The sequence below is a fragment of the Symphalangus syndactylus genome, chromosome 1, assembly GCF_028878055.3.
Source record: "Symphalangus syndactylus isolate Jambi chromosome 1, NHGRI_mSymSyn1-v2.1_pri, whole genome shotgun sequence".
In the NCBI taxonomy this organism is placed as follows: Eukaryota; Metazoa; Chordata; class Mammalia; order Primates; family Hylobatidae; genus Symphalangus; species Symphalangus syndactylus.
Window position 1 is genome coordinate 148,503,904 of NC_072423.2, and position 19,074 is coordinate 148,522,977.

Sequence of the window (19,074 nt, forward strand, 5' to 3'; positions counted from 1 at the left end):
ATGTGATATCCGGTCCTGCAAAAAAATACACTGATTTTAAGAAAATTGTTGGGAAAAGTGAAGATGAGAGGCTGCTTATGGTAGAATCCCTGGATGAAGGAGAAAACGTGGCCTGGCCCTTATGTGGAAACCTCTTTCCCAGAGGGTGAAAAACGTTTCGTTATAATGACCTACTCTCTAAGTGAAATGCCTAAGTAAGATCATATTAAATTAAAGTTTAGGGAAGATAACAGAAACCACCAAGAAAAGTCAGGGGATGCAGTTTTTACTGATGTTCTGGGAAGGCCAGAGAGCATGGTAAAACAGTGTGGGATTATCGTACCGTAAGGGAGAGGAGGCTGCTTCAACAAATGTGCTCAAATGCTGTTGTCTTCTACTGTAGTACACTCTGATTTCCAGCTTGAGATTTTTCAGGGTCGGTGATTCTGCCCTTCGAGGCTTCGTCTGGTTTGAATGTACTGTGTTATGAAAGCATTCTGCCCTGTCTGAGGTTTTCTTGAATACATAAACGTATTCTCCAGTGTTTTGGCTTTGTTACTCATTATGCTGAGAACAAAGTCACACTCCACAGTCATTAAAATGATACAGGACATTCTGAAATGGTAAAGAAATCAATCGGCCAACTTCATTTTAAACAGTGGAAGATTGCACAGGAAATTCTAGAAGGTCAGAGTTAAAAGGCATTTAAGTCAAGTAATGAGTTGAAGTACAAATAGAACAGAGTATTTGGAAGCCTGCCTTGTTTTTCCAATGTTCATTAAAGGGGAATCATATGATCAGTATTCACCCTCAACTCCACTCTTTTCTCAATATTTTAACTATCAAGAATCCCTGTTTAAGATCTCAATCTCCCTTTATCCTCATGCTTTATAAGATTTTGCATATCAAAAAATTGCACATTATAAGTAAGTTATTTTTATTTATTTGGATTGATATATGATTGCCAAAGAGAACGTTTACACAACATGAGATAACCAGTATTACTATTGATAAACAATGTAGTAAGTTCTATCCAAAGGAAAAGGATGAACATTTGAGTTACCCTGCACTAAGTGAATGAAAATATGATTTGGGGACCTTCTGCAAAACTAAACTAGCCTGCAAATTCCCATTATTATCACCAGTTCTAGAGACGAAGTCACTGGTTTATGAACCATGGCCCTATTATTCCGTTATTATCATGTTAAGGGCACATACAACTGAAGCTGAGAAATTTTAGATTAATTAATATGAAGTTGGTTTTTTTTTTTTAAGAAAAAGTCTTCTGCTGGCATTTTTCAGTCTTTTACTCCAAGTTGAAACTCCATTAAAGAATGATTATTGAAGCAATATGGACATTTTCCCATTACTGGATGCTTCAGATTCAATTTGAGAATTGGCTGCACTGACAAGGACTTTCCTCATCATCTAACATCACTTAGTAGAGAGTGAAAGGGCAGCAATATAAACAAAATTATGTCCTTGTCTAGTAGAGAGATGAATGAGGTAGAGGCCAAAATCATTGTCTAAAGTAAGGTGTGAGATCATATGCCAAATTTCAATTATCCACATTAGCCATGTTTCTCTTTGAAGACAATAACACTTCTATCATCATTGAAAGGCTACAGAGCACTTTTCTATATCTTTGTTACAACCCTTACAGGGAAATCAAGGAGTGTATTGTTATCCTTGTTTATGTATATAGAAATGTAGCCTAGAGATTTTTTATTTATTTTTTTATTTTTTATTTTTTTTGAGATGGAGTCTCGCTCTGTCGCCCAGGCTGGAGTGCAGTGGCACAATCTCGGCTCACTACAAGCTCCGCCTTCCAGGTTCACGCCATTCTCTTGCCTCAGCCTCTCCGAGTGGCTGGGACTACAGGCGCCCGCCACCACGCCCGGCTAATTTTTTGTATTTTTAGTAGAGATGGGGTTTCACCGTGGTCTCGATCTCCTGACCTCATGATCCGCCCGCCTCGGCCTCCCAAAGTGCTGGGATTACAAGCATGAGCCACCGCACCCGGCCAGCCTAGAGATTTGCTAAGTGCCCACTGAGGTCTTCGGACTCCTAACTCAGAGCTCTGTCCATCATCACATTATGCTGCTCTACAGAAAATTAAGGAGTCTTTGATGTTACCATGGATTGAATTGTGCCCCCTCCAAAAAGCATGTTGAATTCCTAACCCCTGTAATAGGAAAATGCCATGTGAGGAAAGAGGAAGAGACTGAAGTGGTGCAGTTGCAAGCAAGAAATGCCAAGAATCAATGGCCACCACCAGAAGGTAGGAGGAGGCAAGGACTGCTGACACCTTGACTTTGAACTTCCAGTCTCCAGCGATGTGAAAAAATAAATTTCTGCCATAATTAGTCACATGGCCTTCCTTAGCTGCTGGGGAACTTGAGAAAGGTAGGGTACATGCAGTCACGCAGTTTATACTTTTTGTAGAAACCCTAGAAGATGAATACAGGTGTAAATGCTTAAATTTCAGTTAAAGACAAGAAGCATGGTGTCAATTATTTTCCTGTAATGAAAATGTGGCTCGCATAAATGAGCCTGTAGATTTCTCCAAGCACTGACATTAAGCACAGAAATGGGTCCTTTCTGCAGAACTACGTCTCCATTGTGGTTGTAGCTTTCTGCATCCCACCATCAAAGATCTTCCTCATGGGAGATGAAACCTCAGTGTGACTCCAACTCCCTTGAACTCACACCCTTTCCTCCACAGGTTATCTAACATTTTGTACATGTCATTCTTAGCTTTTGTTGGAGACCTGAGAGATGCACCAGTGTCAATGCAGAAATGACAATATTGTTGGAATCAATGCTTACTGAACAGCAAACTCCAGACAGGGAGCAATTTTAAACAATAAAATCAGGAAGAAAAATCACCTTCTTCCACTAATGCTACAAAAATAAAACAGCTTCCCCAAAGAGATAGTCAACAAATATTTGCTGGTGAGACCAGGAGAGTGCTTTCAAATCATGCTTCACAAAAATATAACCCACAAACTACTTAAAAAGGGGGTTTGGTGGTCCAACACGTTTAGGAAATACAGCCTTCTCTTGTGCTAGGATATTCACTATGCACATTCCCACATTGCTTTATCTGAGAAATATTGTAGTTAAAAACATAGACAAAGTTAAGAAAATGTGGCACATATACACCATGGAATACTATGCAGCCATAAAAAATGATGAGTTCGTGTCCTTTGTAGGGACATGGATGAAACTGGAAAACATCATTCTCAGTAAACTATCGCAAGGACAAAAAACCAAACACCGCATGTTCTCACTCATAGGTGGGAATTGAACAATGAGAACTCATGGACACAGGAAGGGGAACATCACACTCCGGGGACTGTTGTGGGGTGGGGGAAGGGGAGGGACAGCATTAGGAGATATACCTAATGCTAAATGACGAGTTAATGGATGCAGGAAATCAACATGGCACATGGATACATATGTAACAAACCTGCACGTTGTGCACATGTACCCTAAAACCTAAAGTATAATAAATAAAAAATAAAAAAAACATAGACAAAAACATATTAGCTAATATTATACTTTTCTGTTACTCTTTTATCTTATAACAATTATTAATATCTAGGAATGTACTTTGAGAAACAATGGGCTGTGCTATTCCTAAATTTCACCAAGCAGATGATCTGATGCAGGAGAAACTGTGAACTATTTACCGTGCTACATGTAAGGTGGGCTGACCAGAATGGCGCTGCCCCACTGAAGAGGCACATGGGAAAAGACTCACTGGCTTATCATGGATGAGGTGTGAGGCTTATGCAATTGAGGAACCCTTTAAAGAAAAGAATATAAGATGACCATGTGACCCCAATGTCGGGGTTCCTCCTCAGGCTTTGGAGTCATCCTGGCAAGTGAGGGTTTCATTTTGTTGTTGTTGTTGTTTTTTAAGGTGGAGTTTCACTCTTGTTGCCCAGGCTGTAGTGCAATGGCGTGGTCTTGTCTCACTGCAACCTCCGCCTCCCAGGTTCAAGCAATTCTCCTGCCTCAGCCTCCCGAGTTGCTAGGATTACAGGCACACACCAATATGCCCAACCCAATTTTTGTGTTTTTGTAGAGATGGGGTTTCACCATGTTGGCCAGGCTGATCTCGAACTCCTGACCTTAGGTGATCCACCTGCCTTGGCCTCCCAAAGTGCTGGGATTACAGGCGTGAGCCACTGCGCCTGACCCAAGTGAGGGTTTCTAAAGCTTCTGCTCCATTAGCTTTGAGGGAAATCCACCTTGGCTTAAAATATGACTGGGTTCATGAAATAAAATTAAAACTCAAGTGAACAGTGGTAGAAACAATATACAAATGTATTACTTTTACCCCAGAGTCCAGAGATAGGGTTTCCAGGGCTGACATTGTCACTGCATTGCATGAGGTTTCTTCTGGGACATTGCCTTTGACACCAAGTCCCTGGTCCGAACACCAGGGTTGAGGAAGGGCTGAAGAATGGGTGTGTTCCTAACATGCTCTGTGAAATGCACTTTGAGTTTCTTACATCCCATTGGCCGGAATTAGTCACATGGCCTTCCTTAGCTGCTGGGGAACTTGAGAAAGGTAGGGTACATTAGCTAAATATCAAGGGTTTGTAGAAGAGGAAAATCCGTATTAAGGCAGCTAGGGTTTTCTGCTCTCACTCTCTCTCCCCTCACTCCTCACTCTCTCGACTTTTAAATGTATGAACTCAGAGCTTTATTATCTAGCATTAATATCTTTGCACTGAGGAATGGATGCTCCTAAAATCATCAGAATGGGCTTATACTGTATGTGCTTTTAGAAAATAAAAGGCTTTTGAGAAGAAAGTAAAATAGAAAAAAGAAAATCATGGACTGCAGGGATTCCCACATTCTTCGTAAGCGAACAGTGTTCTTCATTTCCCTGTGTGATCCGGGAAGACCTGATTGAGCGTGAGGCCAGGGAGATACCAAGTGAGAGGAGACAGGGAGGGGGTGGCCGCCAACTGCTGGCCCTCCCCACCCACCCCTTGGAATCAGCAGAACTTGAGGGCTGAAGGGAGGGGAACTGACTCCATTTGCCTTAAAGTACCTTAAGCCTTTTATTTCGTCACCCCCAGGGGGAAGCAGGAACGTAGACATTTTTTTGGAAGAAGGTTTTTAAAAGAAAATCTGTACTTGGATTGTTAAAAAGAGAGAAACGAAGGAGAGAATGGTCTGAGAAATTTGAGTAGGTTGATTTCTGACTATCTGAGCTATATATTCCTATCAACAGCCTGAGTTCTCAGCTCAAGAGCCTGTCAACACTTCAGCAGCAGCAGAAGATTCCCGGGAAGCATCTCTGGGTGTTTGGCAGGCTCCCCCGGGGCCAACTGCCTGGCCCTTCAGACTGATGGGCTTGGAACTGCTCTTTAAGGAGTGCACTCCTGGAACAAAGGGGCCTTGTTTGTCTCCTCTGTGTTCTGGAATAATCGCTGCCTTTAAAGATGTTGTAGAGTGAATGTGTTGCAAACTTCCTATACTCACATGAATTTTTTTTTTAATTTTATTTTTTTAAACTGAGCTTGAGGCATGTGGTTGAAACAAATACACACTTACCAAAGGGGTCTGTCTGTTCCACTGGGGTGTTAGATGCCATTCCTAACCCTCCTGGGGCACAAACTTGCACCAGTAAAACAGAAGGCATGAGATATGGCCTATAAGGAACTGTTGTTACCTTTTGTTATGAATGATACTTCAACAACCTCTTACTGGTTTGTTGAGTCTATTTAACTACCTTGATTAGATGTGATCTACAATAGAAAAACCACGTTAAGTCCAAAGAAAATAGTTCTTAACCAGGTGGAGAAAAAAATTTTGGAGAGGTCTGAACTTCCAGTAAAGGCTAAGCAAAAGTTAGGATGAATGATTAACAGTTTATAATACTTCACTAAAGTGAAGAATTAATTTTAAAAATACATGTGATATATACATAAATATAAAGTTAGGTTATCTGGTATTTTGACTAAATACATGTAGTGTTCTACAATACTAATTAATTTATATGGTTCTCTTCTTTAGATAAGTAGTAAAAATTTAGCATTAGGGTTGGTGCAAAAGTTATTGCAGTTTTTGCCATATATGAGCTGGTGAAGCGGCATCATTTGTCTGTAATAACCGAGGTTTGTTGCCTCGCACCAAGGAAATCAAGGACGCAGACACACAGTGAGGTTGAGAGCAGAGGTTTAATTGGCAAAAGAAAATGAAGAGTTCTCTCTCCTGCAGAGAGAGAGGGGCACCCCAGCAGGTGTTCCGGTTCACAACACGTGCATAAGATTTTACAGATGAGTTTGAGGAGGCGGTGTCTGATTTATATAGGGCATGAGAGATTGGTGAGACCAGGTGTGCCATTTGCATAGCTGGCCACCCCACCCTAATCTTTAATTATGCAGTTGCTTCTCTACCTGGCCAGCGCCATGTTGCCTGTTCCTTTACTGTACACGTGGTGACAAAGAAAATCGAAGATGGAGCCTCCATGTTGAACATGCCTGGCCCCCAGGTAGGCTTCTCCTATTGCAATGCACAGCCGCTGTCATTCACCCGTGCAAGCTTCCAGCTTGCTTACGTATGTTTGCAGCTTGATTTTACAGGCTGCTCTTTGTTAGATAAGAAATTATTTGGGGGCTGCTTTTTGTTAAAAGGGAAGCCTTGCCAAAGACTCCCTTACTCTCACTGTATGCCTAAATAATTTCTTTTTAGCTCCTGTATCATTGATAGAGAGTCAGGTCTGTTTTGGCACATTAAGTCCATTCCGTTGATCAGACATGTATTGACTGTGTATATTGTGCAAGACAGCTGGGTGGGGATGGAAGAGACAAAAAATGGGCAGCTATTGTTTCAGTGTCAGCAAGTGAATAACCAATGGGAAGGGATAACTTAGGTCTACAAATAGATATAATTTACCATATTTTGTCATCAATGCTAAAATATAGCTACAGGCAGTAATAGTAGGCTCCCTTTTTGGTGACCGATGGATACTTGCCATTATACTATTTAATTTATATTATGTCCATTAACATGACATGGCAACTCCCTATATGATATTTTAGGAAACTGAGTAACAACAACAAAAAAATAAGTAATTTGCTCAAGGTCAGAGCCAAGAAGCCAAGGAGCCAGGTTTCAAATGCAGATTGCCAGATCCTTGCTCTGGGGCACACTTTGGATACACAAATAAAGGCTTAACTGTTTCTGGCACAGAAACAGAGTGTCTCATAGAAGTGGCATCTGAGCTGGGTCTTGAGGGGTACATATGTTAATGATGGAGTGAGGAAAGGGAATAAAGTCATCAAAGACAGAGAGATGGAAAAGTACAGAGATTGTTTAAGGACCTGAAAAGAAGTCTGATTTGGTTGCAGCAGAGTGAGAGTAGAGGGAGATGAAACGGAGAGGCTGAAGCCAGCTGGGAGTCAGGTGGCCACGCAATGATGACAAGTCATGGGTTTCTAGAATTGTGGGAAGACCCAGGGCAAATCACAGCTCTGTGGACTGGTTTTCTCTGTAAAATAGAAATAGAGTAAGATCATAAACTCACATTCCAATTCTGGATCTATGCTTTCCTGTCCAGGAACATTTAGTCTCCCCTTCCCAATTCCTACCTCTGTCCATGAGGGAAGCAAAATGTGGCCATTCTTCTGCCCACGCCCAGTCCTCCACTAACTCCTCCCCAAAGCAGAGTAAGTGGTTTCCTGGTTGGTGAGAACATGAGAGTGTCACCACACTGGGTTTTACCCGTGGTCGGAATTGCTGAAATTCCTGAGTGGTTAAGGACAAACCCACCCGAGTCACTCTACTGCTGTTTCCTGTGTCCACATGGTAAACTCTCTGCTTCTGGCCAAAGACCTTGGTGGACCCTGCTGACTTGCTGTAAGATCTTCTTACATTTTTTTTTTTTTTTTTTTTTTTGAGGCAGAGTCTCACTGTCTCACCCAGGCCAGTCTGCGGTGGCACAATCTTGGCTCGCTGCAACCTCCATCTTCTGGGGTCAAGCAATTCTCATGCCTCAGTCTCCTGAGTAGCTGAGATTACAGACATACACCACCATGCCTGACTAATTTTTGTATTTTTAGTAGAGACAGTGTTTCACTGTATTGGCCAGGCTAGTCTAAAACTCCTGATCTCAAGTGATCTGCCCACCTCAGCCTCCCAAACTACTGGGGTTACAGGCATGAGCCACCGTGCACGGGCTTCTGATATCGTTTTTGATGTGTTTTGAAGCATAGGTGGACTCCCTGATAATCTTAGAGTCAGGCACAGGGACTTAGGCTTCCTTACTTCAACTTTATTCTGCAAATTCCTCTTGCTAGAGAGCATTGCATTGGGATGATTGAGTCCTTGCCTAGCTCTTAATGAAGTAATATTTTGTTTTCCCACTGGCAGTTGTTCTTTGTGTGTATAGATTTCTTGGTTAGAAACTTCCAGGTTAGGGAAGAGGAGAAAGGGAAGGAACAGGAGCGGGTGGGGAGAAAGAGGAGGAGGTAGGAGCAGGAAGAGCAAAGGGAGAAGAAGGAAGGGGAGGGAAGACAGGATACTCATTCCCCAGCCTAGGAAAGGCAGATGCTTGAGAGGCTGATGTCTGTGGGTGGTTGTGGGGAAGACTGGTAAAACTTCCTGGCTTCATATTTTTTTATTTTCATTTTCAAAAGAAGGAAAAATTTCCCAAATTCGATTTAATTCTACAATTATAGGGCATTCACTACATGCAAGAAACTGTTCTAGAAGTTGGGAGTAGGTTGGACATAGATAGGAAAGAGATAAAATAAGTTCCCTCTATTTAGTGTCTTAAGGAACTAAAGTACAAAATAGTTTGTCATTGAAGTTAGGCAGAAGAATTCACGTCTTCCAGTTTACTGCAAACTCCACAAAATGTCAAATGACAAACTGACTCATGAGAGCTCTTAGAAGTGAGAACTGGGTGTCTTCCAGGGGGTTATATAAGACAATAGCGTTTATAAAAATGAGCTTCTTTTGTAGTTTTTCTTGATTCTGGAAACTTCAATTACCCTTCTCACTTCTGCTAACTTTTAAAAATCGTGCAGAGATGTTATCCAACAAATGCCTGTTTAAGCCAAGGGAGGTCACTCCTAAAGCCACCATCCAAAAGACCTGCTCTTTTCAAATCTCTTCACAGATAACAGAAAGCAAATGTTCAAAATAATTATAAACAAAGGAACAAGTATGAGATTTCCAGAAGCGAACACTTTTTAAATTAGATCTGAGAAAACACTATTTCAATAGTTAAGATTTATCTCCATCTAGGAACATTAATGCTTAAAACAGCCTGCCTCTGATAAAGCTTTTCTTTCCCACTGAAAATGAGAACATGCAATGTTCTTTCTCACTGTTCAATAGTGTTTCTGCCTCCTTCTGGGTATACTATGCTGTAGGATATAAACGTCATTCTTTTTATTACAGAAAACATTTCTAAACTTCTACAGGCATATTCTTAATATATTTTTTCTGGTTTTAATGTTTTCTGTGGTAATTATGAGATTAATTTGTTGTTTTCCAAGTAGCTCTGGTGTTCTGTTGACTCTAGCCCAAATTAATTGTTTCAAGAAGAAACTAAAACCAAAGAATTTTGATAGGAAAACTTAGAGAGAGAGTCATACATATGCTAGACTATGGAAAATAAAGTTTGGAGAAGGCAAAGGCAGATTTATAGATTTCACTGCTGAGTTTGGTTTTTTGTTTTTGTTTTCAGACAGGGTCTCACTCCTGTCACCCAGGCTGGAGTGCAGTGGCACAATCACGGCTCAGTGCAGCTTCAACCTCCTGGGCTCAATCCTCCCACCTCAGCTTCCCGAGTAGCTGGGTCCACAGGAGTGCACCACCATGCCCGGCTAATTTTTTTTTTTTTTTTTTTGAGACAGAGTCTCACTCTGTCGCCCAGGCTGGAGTGCAGTGGCACAATCTCGGCTCACTGCAAGCTCCGCCTCACGAGTTCATGCCATTCTTCTGCCTCAGCCTCCCAAGTAGCTGGGACTACAGGTGCCCGCCACCAGGCCTGGCTAATTTTTTGTATTTTCAGTAGAGGTGGGTTTTTGCCATGTTAGCTGGCGTGGTCTCAAACTCCTGGGCTCAAGCAATCCTCCCACCTTGTCCTATCAAAGTCCTGGGATTACAGGCATGAGCCACCACAGCTGGCATACTGCAAAGTTTTTGACAGTAGACTTCAAGATACACCCATCCACACATTTTTCCCCATTTTTTTACCCCTCTCAGAAGCCAAATCTCCTAGCAAATAAAGAAAACAAGCTAAACACTGAAGTGCAACTGCCACGACTTTTGCACACTGTGTGGGGAAACACAGTAAACACGAAAAGGGAGTAAATGGATTCTAGTGGGAGAGCATCAAGACGTGAGTTTTTCCAAAGCATGCCTTTACTGGTTTGCGTGGTGGAGATAATCAGTGACATTGTACCCTGTGCTGCAGGAATAGTATGGCATTTTGTACTTACAATCCCCCCCATCAGAGGAGCAAATACAGAGGGACTCTTGCAGTTTTCCTGGGTGCAAATGATGGCACTAAAGACATAGTAGGATCTGGTTCTTACAGGGGTGAAAGAAAACACTAAAGTGGAAAAGAGGGCCTGGCATGGTGGCACACACTTGTTCTCCCAGCACTTTGGGAGGCTGAGATGGGAGGACTCCTTGAGGCCAGGAGTTTGACACCAGCCTGGGCAACACAGTGAGACCCCATCTCTACAAAAAAGAATTCTCAAAAAACTAGCTGGGAGTGCACACAGTGGCTCATGCCTGTAATCCCAGCACTTCGAGAGGCCGAGGTGGGCAGATTACCTGAGGCCAGGAGCTTGAGACCAGGCTGGGCAAAATGTCGAAATTCCGTCTCTACTAAAAATAAAAAATTAGCCAGCCGTGGTGGCACACACCTGTAGTCCCAGCTACTCAGGAGGCTGAGGCAGGAGAATTGCTTGAACCTGAGAAGTGGAGGCTGCAGTGAGCTGAGATAGCACCACTGCACTCCAGCCTAGGTGATGTACTGAGACATCATCTCAAAAAAAAAAAAAAAAAAGAAAAGCTGGGCATGGTGGTATATGACTGTAGTCCTAGTTGTAGGAGGATTGCTTGAGCCCAGGAATTCGAGATTACAGTGAGCTATAATTGCATCAGTGTACTTTAGCCTGGGTGACAGAGCGAGACTCTGTCTCTAAAAAATAAATAAAGTGAAAATAATAAAAAATATTAAATGGAAAAGAGGATCATCTTCCGCTGCTATCAGAGAACACCTGTGGTTCAGAGTGTGTCTGTGCCAGTTGGGGTGATGAAAATCTCTGATTAACTCTGATTATACCTTTACATAGAGAAACAGAAACTTGAGAGAATTAGGTTACTGTCCTTGCTACCTTCCAAGGTACCATGGTCCAAGTCCATATCTATCCATGGCAAGTAAGGGCTCTGGCATCCTGATCTTTTTCAGCAGCCCTCAGGGAGAGATATGATTCATGTTGGTTCCCATAGGGCCCCTCTTTCTACTAAGATTGCACATCAGGTGGTCTCTGAAAGGGATGCCGGCAAACTCAGACCACACTGAGTACGGCCAAGAGATCTTTATTGGAGAGGTTGAGGTCAGGTCGCGCAGGGGAGAGAGAGGAAGAGAGCTTTTGGGTGGAGTAATTTATAGCCCCCAGGGCTATATGGGCACTGATGATTGCATGGGGGGCGGGCCTGAAGGGAGGAGTAGGAGGTGCCTTCTTTTATTGGGTCTCATTTGGCAGGCCGATGTAGTGCTGGGTGAAGAAGAACCCGGAACCAGCGCCATCTTTTGGCGCCTTGCGTCACCTAACATTCCTCCCTTTTGTTTCTCTTAGAGGTGGGTGGAGGGGTGTCGTATCTCATCTGGCTACTTCCTGCTGAGTGGGGGCATTGAGGGGGAGTAAAGGGAGGACTGTTAGGGGCATCTATCGGTAGAATAAGTCCGAGTAGTGTGGCGGCGTATGTAAACACCTCTTGGGGTGTGAAGTCCGTGAAGGTTCCTCCAACATTGTGATCCATTCAAAGGGTAGCGATGGATTGGCTATGAGCCAGCTGTCGGCGTGGAGATCGTTGAGAAATTTGTGGAATCAGTTGGCAGTTGTCATGACTGGCTTGGGTTAGCAGGTTGTGAGCCTGTCTGTGTAATCTGTCCCGTCCTCACTGGTGGCTAAAAGTTGGTAGTTTCTGAGGAGAAGCTGGTTAAGTGTTTGGTTAGATATGGAAGAGATTTGGTTTTTCATAAACTTAATGAGGCAGGGGAGTAGCGTGAAGAAAGCGAGGATACCCATTAGGGGGCCTAAAAAGGGAAGGAGCCAAGCTAAGAGGGGGGTTTTGAGGGTTTCCCAAAGGGAGGGAGTAATGCTAGCATTTATTAGTTTACGTTTTATCTGATGTAGGTTTTTAATGCTAGTTTCAGTTACTTGGGACTTATTAATATAATAACAGCAGTTCTCCTGTAAGAAGATGCAAGTGCCACCTTTTTTGGCTGTGAGTAGGTCGATGGTGCGGCCGTTTTGAAGGGTGACACCAGCTACAGATGTGATTTGTCATTGGAGGGTGGCTAGAGACTGAGCCGTTTCCTCAATGGCCGTCTGAAAATTGGGATACGCTGTATACCTATGAGAGAGTTTGTTAGACAGATTCCAAGCGTGATAGGTAGGAAGATTGCTTTTTTTTTCCGACGGTCCTCAGGAGAGTTGGGTTTAGGGTGATTAAAGTGATAGGCTTGAAGGCCTTCAGAAAAGGAGAGCAATGTGAATTGAGGGACTATTGTGGTGGGTATGCAGGGGCCAGGGATAGGCGAATTAATGGCCGTTACACCAAAAAAAAAAAAAAAAAGGCCGCCTGGAGCTGGAAAGTTGGCGGGGGGGGGTGACAGTTTGTTCGCATGTTACATTGTAGGGCGATGGGGGGTGATAGCTGGTGTTGTAACAGGTAGGGATAGGGACACTGAGGTTGGCAAGGAGGGGGACATGGGAGATTACAAACTCGGTGGTCGTGGGGGGAGGAGTTGCTTGTGTTTATGGAGCTAGATAGTGGAACTGCAGCAAGAGGGGGTTTGTTGATGTTTGCGCATAAGAAACAATTGGAAGTAGGGACCTGAGGTGTTTAATAGTAGTAATCCTTGATTGAGGAACAGAAGCCAGGAAGCCTGTATGGAGGTTGTGTTGGCCTGTGGGTGTAGCTGGGATTGTAGTTCAGTCTGTCCTTGAGAAATATGTGTGTTAATTTCGGCTAGAACCTGTTGAGAGTCAGTTTTTAGGGTACGGGTGATGGTTATAGTTTGTGCTGCATAAGACCAGGCATTGCTTTGGTATATTCCCCCTGTGGCTGCCTGGCCCCAGATTGCATTGGCTGGGTTGGTGATGTGAATTGCTGGAGATGAGGCATTGTTTTTGGTGACATAATATATGAATGGGGTCTGTCTGTTTTTTTTTTGGTGATTTAATTCATCCAGGGACACCCATGGTTTTGGGGCCATTCAATTTTACAGGCGCTTCGGGATTGTTGGTGTGGAAAGCAAATGGCAAAGTGGGACATGTGGAAATGAGGGTCCTAACCGCTATTTATTATAGTGAGTTTAGGGAGGGGAAGGTTTACTGAGGATGCGTCGATGGAGCATCAGGTGTAACTGATGATATTGATGTGTGACCTCCAGTTAGCGTAGTAGGTTTCTTTGAGGGTGAACAGGTAGTAGGGTTGTGAAGGGGGCCTGTTGGTGGAGGAGGGTCCTTAGAGGAAGATGTAAGAGGCGGAGAGCCAGAAGAGCGGGCTCAGAGCAGGCATGAGGGTGGCAGCTTACGCCTTAGGAATAGTAGGAAGGGAGGGCGTTTTAGAAAGCGAACTTTGAGAGGGTTGTGGGGTGAGGGCGTGCCTGGCTTTAGCGGGGTTTGTGGGTTCGTGTTTAAGGAACTGGAGGTCAGAGGAGTCTAGAGTAAAGAAGGCGTTGAGAAAAGCTTTGAGCGCTTGAGAGCTTGTATGGAAAATGGAATGGAGATATGAGAAGAGGGCGTGTTTTGGGGGGTCAGACTGTTGTGTCCTATCTGTGTTTAGCATGACGGTGGGGGGTAGAGTTGTTAGAGTCGCACGTCTGGCTTCTCGATTCGCTTTGTTATTGCCTTGTGTGACTGGGGATGAATTAACTTGAGAGAAGGATGTGGTAAGTGTGAGTGAGGTATCTGCTGCCAGTTGGAATGCCTGAGTGGCTGCAATTAATTCAGCTTGTTGATTGGTGGTATTAGGTGGTAAGGACTTAGTCTCAATAGTTTGGGTTAGGGATACTATCGTGTATCCTGTGAGGCGTTGTCCATTGAAGGTGAAGGAGCTACCGTCTGTGAACCACATGTGGTCAGGGTGGTTTAAGGGGCCTTTGATAATGTGGGTTGGACAATGTAACAGGGACTCTAGAATCTTGATACAGTTGTATGAGGGAGGATGTTGAGAGGCAGGCAGGAGGGTGGTGGGATTGAGGGGTGCACATGTTTGGAAAGTTACAGCGGAATCGTGCCGTGCAGTACGCGGCAAGGGGGAAGGGTTTGTAGACTTTTGTAGGTCAGGAGTTCCTTGAGTTGATGGGGGAGCGGTAATGACAACAGCTGCCCTAGACGTTAATTTCCGTGACTCTTGAAGTAGTAGGTAGGCTGCAGCCAGGGCCTGAAGGCAGGGGGCCCACCCTCGCACAGTGGGGTCTAGTCGGCCAGCACGGATGCAGAGCCTCCCATGGTGAGAGGGGAAGGGGTATATGTATACGGCGGCTGGCTGAACAGGGCGTCCCCTATTAGCCGATGGCCGTGTTGCGAGTCAGAGCCTTCAAGCCGGTCATCACCAAAATGAGAGAACTGATGGGCCTCTGTAAGGCCGAGGGCCGTGGGTTACCTGGTACCAGGATTTTTTGAGCGAGAGAAGGGAGGAAACCCAGGCCAGAAGAGTGAGGAGGGAAAGGAGAAAACTCAGTTCCCTGCAGGCCGAGTTTGCTCTCAGAATTGTTTGGATAGGTATGCAACTGCCACAAAGGTGGGTCTGTGCATCTGACCTATGACTCCAAGAGCCAAGCCATTGTGCTCATGTACATATAGAATTAAAGGTTGTTGTAAGTCTGGAAGATGTAGGGCTGGGGCTTTGAGTAGTGCCTGTTGGAGTGACAGGAAGGGCTGCTTGACTGTGGCCTCTACAGGCTAGGATGGGGTACCTCGGGAGAGATCATATAGGGGCTTTGCTAATAAAGAGTAGTTGGGGATCCAAGTTCTAAAGTAGCCTGCTAGTCCTAAGAAGGAGAGTATCTCTTGTTTGGTTTTTGGGATGGGAAGACTTCTAATGAAGCACTTTCGGTCTAGGGTGAGGGCCTTTGAGTCATGGGCAAGGAGGACTCCTAGATAGGTGACTTGAGTGAAGGAGAGCTGGACCTTTTGGGGGGATACTTGGTAGCCTCGGTCAGCAAGGAAGTTGAGAAGAGAGCTGGTGTCAGTTTGTGAGACAGTTAGAGAGGGACTGCATAGGAGGAGGTCATTAACGTATTGTAGGAGGGTGGACTGGGGAAAGTGTAATTTTTGTAGGTCTGAGGCAAGAGTTTGACCAAAGATATGGGGCCTATCTCTGTACCCTTGGGGAAGCACTGTCCACGTGAGCTGTTGTGACTGTTTAGTGTCTGGGTCAGTCCAAGTGAAGGCGAACAGGTCTTGTGACTGAGGGGAGAGGGGAATGGTGAAAAAGGCATCTTTAAGATCTATGACTGAGAAATGTATGGCACTAGGAGGAATAGAGGATAAGAGCTGAGGTCTTGGACGAGGCAGAACGTACCATTGGGTTTTTTTACTGCTGGAATAGGGGTGTTAAATGGAGAATGGGTTGGCCTGAGGAACCCTTTTCTTAAGAGGTCTAAGATAATTGGTTGTAATTCTTTCAGGCTGGAGACGGGGAGAGGATATTGGGGTTGGCTGGGGAAGTGGTGTGGGTTTTTAAGGAATATTTGTATGGGAGGACAGAGTGCTAATGAGGGGGTGGCGGTGTCCCACACTATGGGGTTGACGCTGGCTGGGAGCGAAGGCAGAGTAGGAGCAGAAGTTTGATCTATGGAACTCGCTACCAAGGCAATGAGTGAGGTGGATTGCGGGAGGGTGATTGGGTTGAAGGTGATGGAGGTTTTAAATTTAGAGAGACTATCTCTTCTTAACAAAGGGAGTGGGCATTGTGGCATGACTAGGAATCGATGGGAAAAGATGTGGCCAGAGAAAGTGAAGGAGAGGGGAGGCGTGGCTCTTGGACGTATGGTTTGGCCTCCGACCCCGACTATGGGAGATCCAAAGAGGGAAGTAGCGCCCCAAAATTCCCTTAAAACTGAGAAAGTAGCTCCGGTGTCTAGGAGAAAGGTGATGGGACGTCCATCCACTGTTAAAGACACCCTGGGCTCCTGTGTGGTGATGATTTGTGTTGGGAAGGAAGTCCCAAGGCCCTGTCAGTCTTGAATGGCCAATCCTAGAAGATCAGCAGTTGGGATGGTGGCCGGCCCGGCCCCCCTTCGGGAGCCGGGGCAGTCTACGCCCCAATGGCTAGATTGGTGGCGTTTAGGACATGGCCAGTTGGGGGGCCTGGGATTTGGGTAATCTCGGACCTAGTGTCCTTCTTTTCCGCAATTGAAACAGGGCCCTGGGGGCTGACGTTGGGATGGACGGGCAGACGACAACTTATGGCCGTGTGATCGAGGGGAGGCATGAAGGGCTTGTGCCAGTAACTGGTAGTTTTGCCTCTTTGCCTTCTCATCTCGATTGTGATACACCTTAAATGCTGTCGCTAAGATCTTGGTTTGAGGGGTGAGGGGGCCTTTGTCCAGTTTTTTTAGTTTACCTTTGATATCAGGAAAACACTGAGCAAAAAAATGGGACATGAGGAGTTGTCTACTGTCTGGGGTTTCGGGATCTATGTTGGTGTATTGTTGGAGTGCCTGTGTAAGGCGGTCTAGAAAAGTGGACGGGTTTTCATTTTTATCCTGTAACTGCCTTTTGAGCTGCCCTCTGTAGACCGGCTATGATGCAAGTAGCGAAATGGTCTCGGGCTGATACTCCATTTCGGGTGTTATAATCCCAGCTGGGCTCTCGCTCAGGTCCTGCCTGCACTCCTAGCGGTAGGGCTGGGGTTGTTTGATGAACCTCATCTGCATAAGTTCGAGCTTGTTCCTAGACTCGCCTATGCTCCTCGGGGAGGAGGGTGTTAGAGAGAATCATATAGATGTCATGGAAGGTAAGGCTATAAGCTTGGATGAGGTGTTGGAATTCTTTGATATATAAAGCAGAATTGGAAATGTAGGAGCCTAGGCCTTTTTCTATTGTCATAAGTCAGCCATAGAAAAGGGGACGTGGACTCGGAAAATACCTTCAGCTCCTGCCACCTCTCTAAGGGGGGCAAGGGGGGGGTTGTGACTTCGAGCGAGTGGTGGGGGGGCTGAAGGCCGGGGCTGACGGGATAAGTGGTTGAGGGCATGGAGTGGGGGGCAGCGGGAGCCTGGGCGACTTCTGGTTGGGTGGCGGCTGGAGGGCGCGGCGGAGGGTGGTGGTATGGGGGGGGTTCATCGGCTGGGTCCAAGTCAGGGGCAGAGGGAGAGTTTGGCGCTTTAAGAGCGGCAAGGAGTTGCTGCGGTTTGCAAGGGAGACAAAGGTTAGGTCTATCCCGTAGGGGAAAGGAGCCGTGGATATATGGGATCTCTACCCATTTTCCTGTTCGCTCGTAATAATTGTAGAGATCCCGGAGAATGTTAGGATTGAGAGACCCATAAGTGGGCCATTTGCTTTGCTTGTCTAGGGGATATGTGGGCCAGTTTTGCTATTTGGTGTCTACCGTGGCCTTAGGGGCTTGAGGCGAGGCGCTTCGTGGGGTCTCTTGCCTGCCTAGAGAGGCAGACCCTGGAGGGGAAGACTTACCGAGATGAGGCCGGTGTTGGGCGAATAGCTTGGTGAACAGGAGAATGAGTGAAGGCCAGTTGGGGGCTTGGGTTGAGTCTAAGAAGAGATCGGGATCCCACTAGAAGTGGGGAGTCCCGATCCGAGTCACGGCACCAAATAAAAGGGATGCTGGCAAACTCATACCACACCAAGTACGGCCAAGAGATCTTTATTGGAGAGGTTGAGGTCAGGTCACACAGGGGAGAGAGAGAGAGAGCTGTTGGGTGGAGTAATTTATAGCCCCCAGGGCTATATGGGCACTGATGATTGGATGGGGGGCAGGCCTGAAGGGAGGAGTAGGAGGTGCCTTCTTTTATTGGGTCTCACTTGGCGGGCCGACATAGTGCTGGGTGAAGAAGAACCTGGAACCAGCGCCATCTTTTGGCGCCTTGCATCACCTAACAGTCCCACCCTCTTTAAAGGCTGAACCGAGCTTCTTCTTGGTCCAAGTCCTCATGCCCACCAGCTGGCACCTCATTGTTCCTAAGGGAACTCTAAGGACTCTGAGGGAGCTGCTCTCTTGCTCAGCGATGAGTCGGTCTTGCGTTGAGCTCAATCGCGGCTGCATCCTCAGCTCATCCTTGGCTTTCTTCTTGATGCCCTAGGTCTTCAGTGGCCTGGCTCCTATACTATCCTCCTAGAGTCTTTCTTGTTCTACACTGCAGTCTTCGTCGTGGCTGGATTGTTCTGTTTTTGACCTCTTTCCTTGCAGTGACTCCTATCCTGTCAATGCCCAACTGCCCACCCATAAGGGCTCTTTATGAATGTCTGGCCCACTTTTAGTTTGCCAGATACCATGAACTTTTACTTTGTATATTGTCTGGTTTTCTTCTGAGGGCTAACTCTTTGTTTCTAAGTGCTCCCTTTAAGCTGATGTCTCTGGGTACCATTTGTTCCTAAAATAGCTGGCCCTTGACCCTACTTGCTTGTTCAGAAGCATAGCCTTCCATAATGCTGTGGATCTAATTGGATATTTAGTCTTTCCTTTTTTCACTTTGGCTCATTTTGCGGCCTCTAAAGTCTGATTCAAGAAGACTAAATCCAATAACTGCAAAGAGCACTTAAAACTGATTAATTGGGGTTCTGTCTACAACTGTGTTTTCAAGTGTATCATACTCTTCTGCTTTCTCTCAAATTAACATTTCTTCTC

The 19,074-nt window shown here is 45.3% G+C and overlaps 1 long non-coding RNA gene across 1 annotated transcript in view; it reads right to left on the reverse strand.

Moving 5' to 3' along the window:
• Positions 1-249: 249 nt before the first annotated feature.
• Positions 250-19,074, reverse strand: part of LOC129487402 (uncharacterized) — a 28,269-nt gene continuing 9,444 nt past the window's right edge. The window contains exon 2 of the long non-coding RNA XR_008659312.1: positions 250-594. This is a non-coding gene — a long non-coding RNA (uncharacterized lncRNA). The remainder of the gene's footprint in view (positions 595-19,074) is intronic.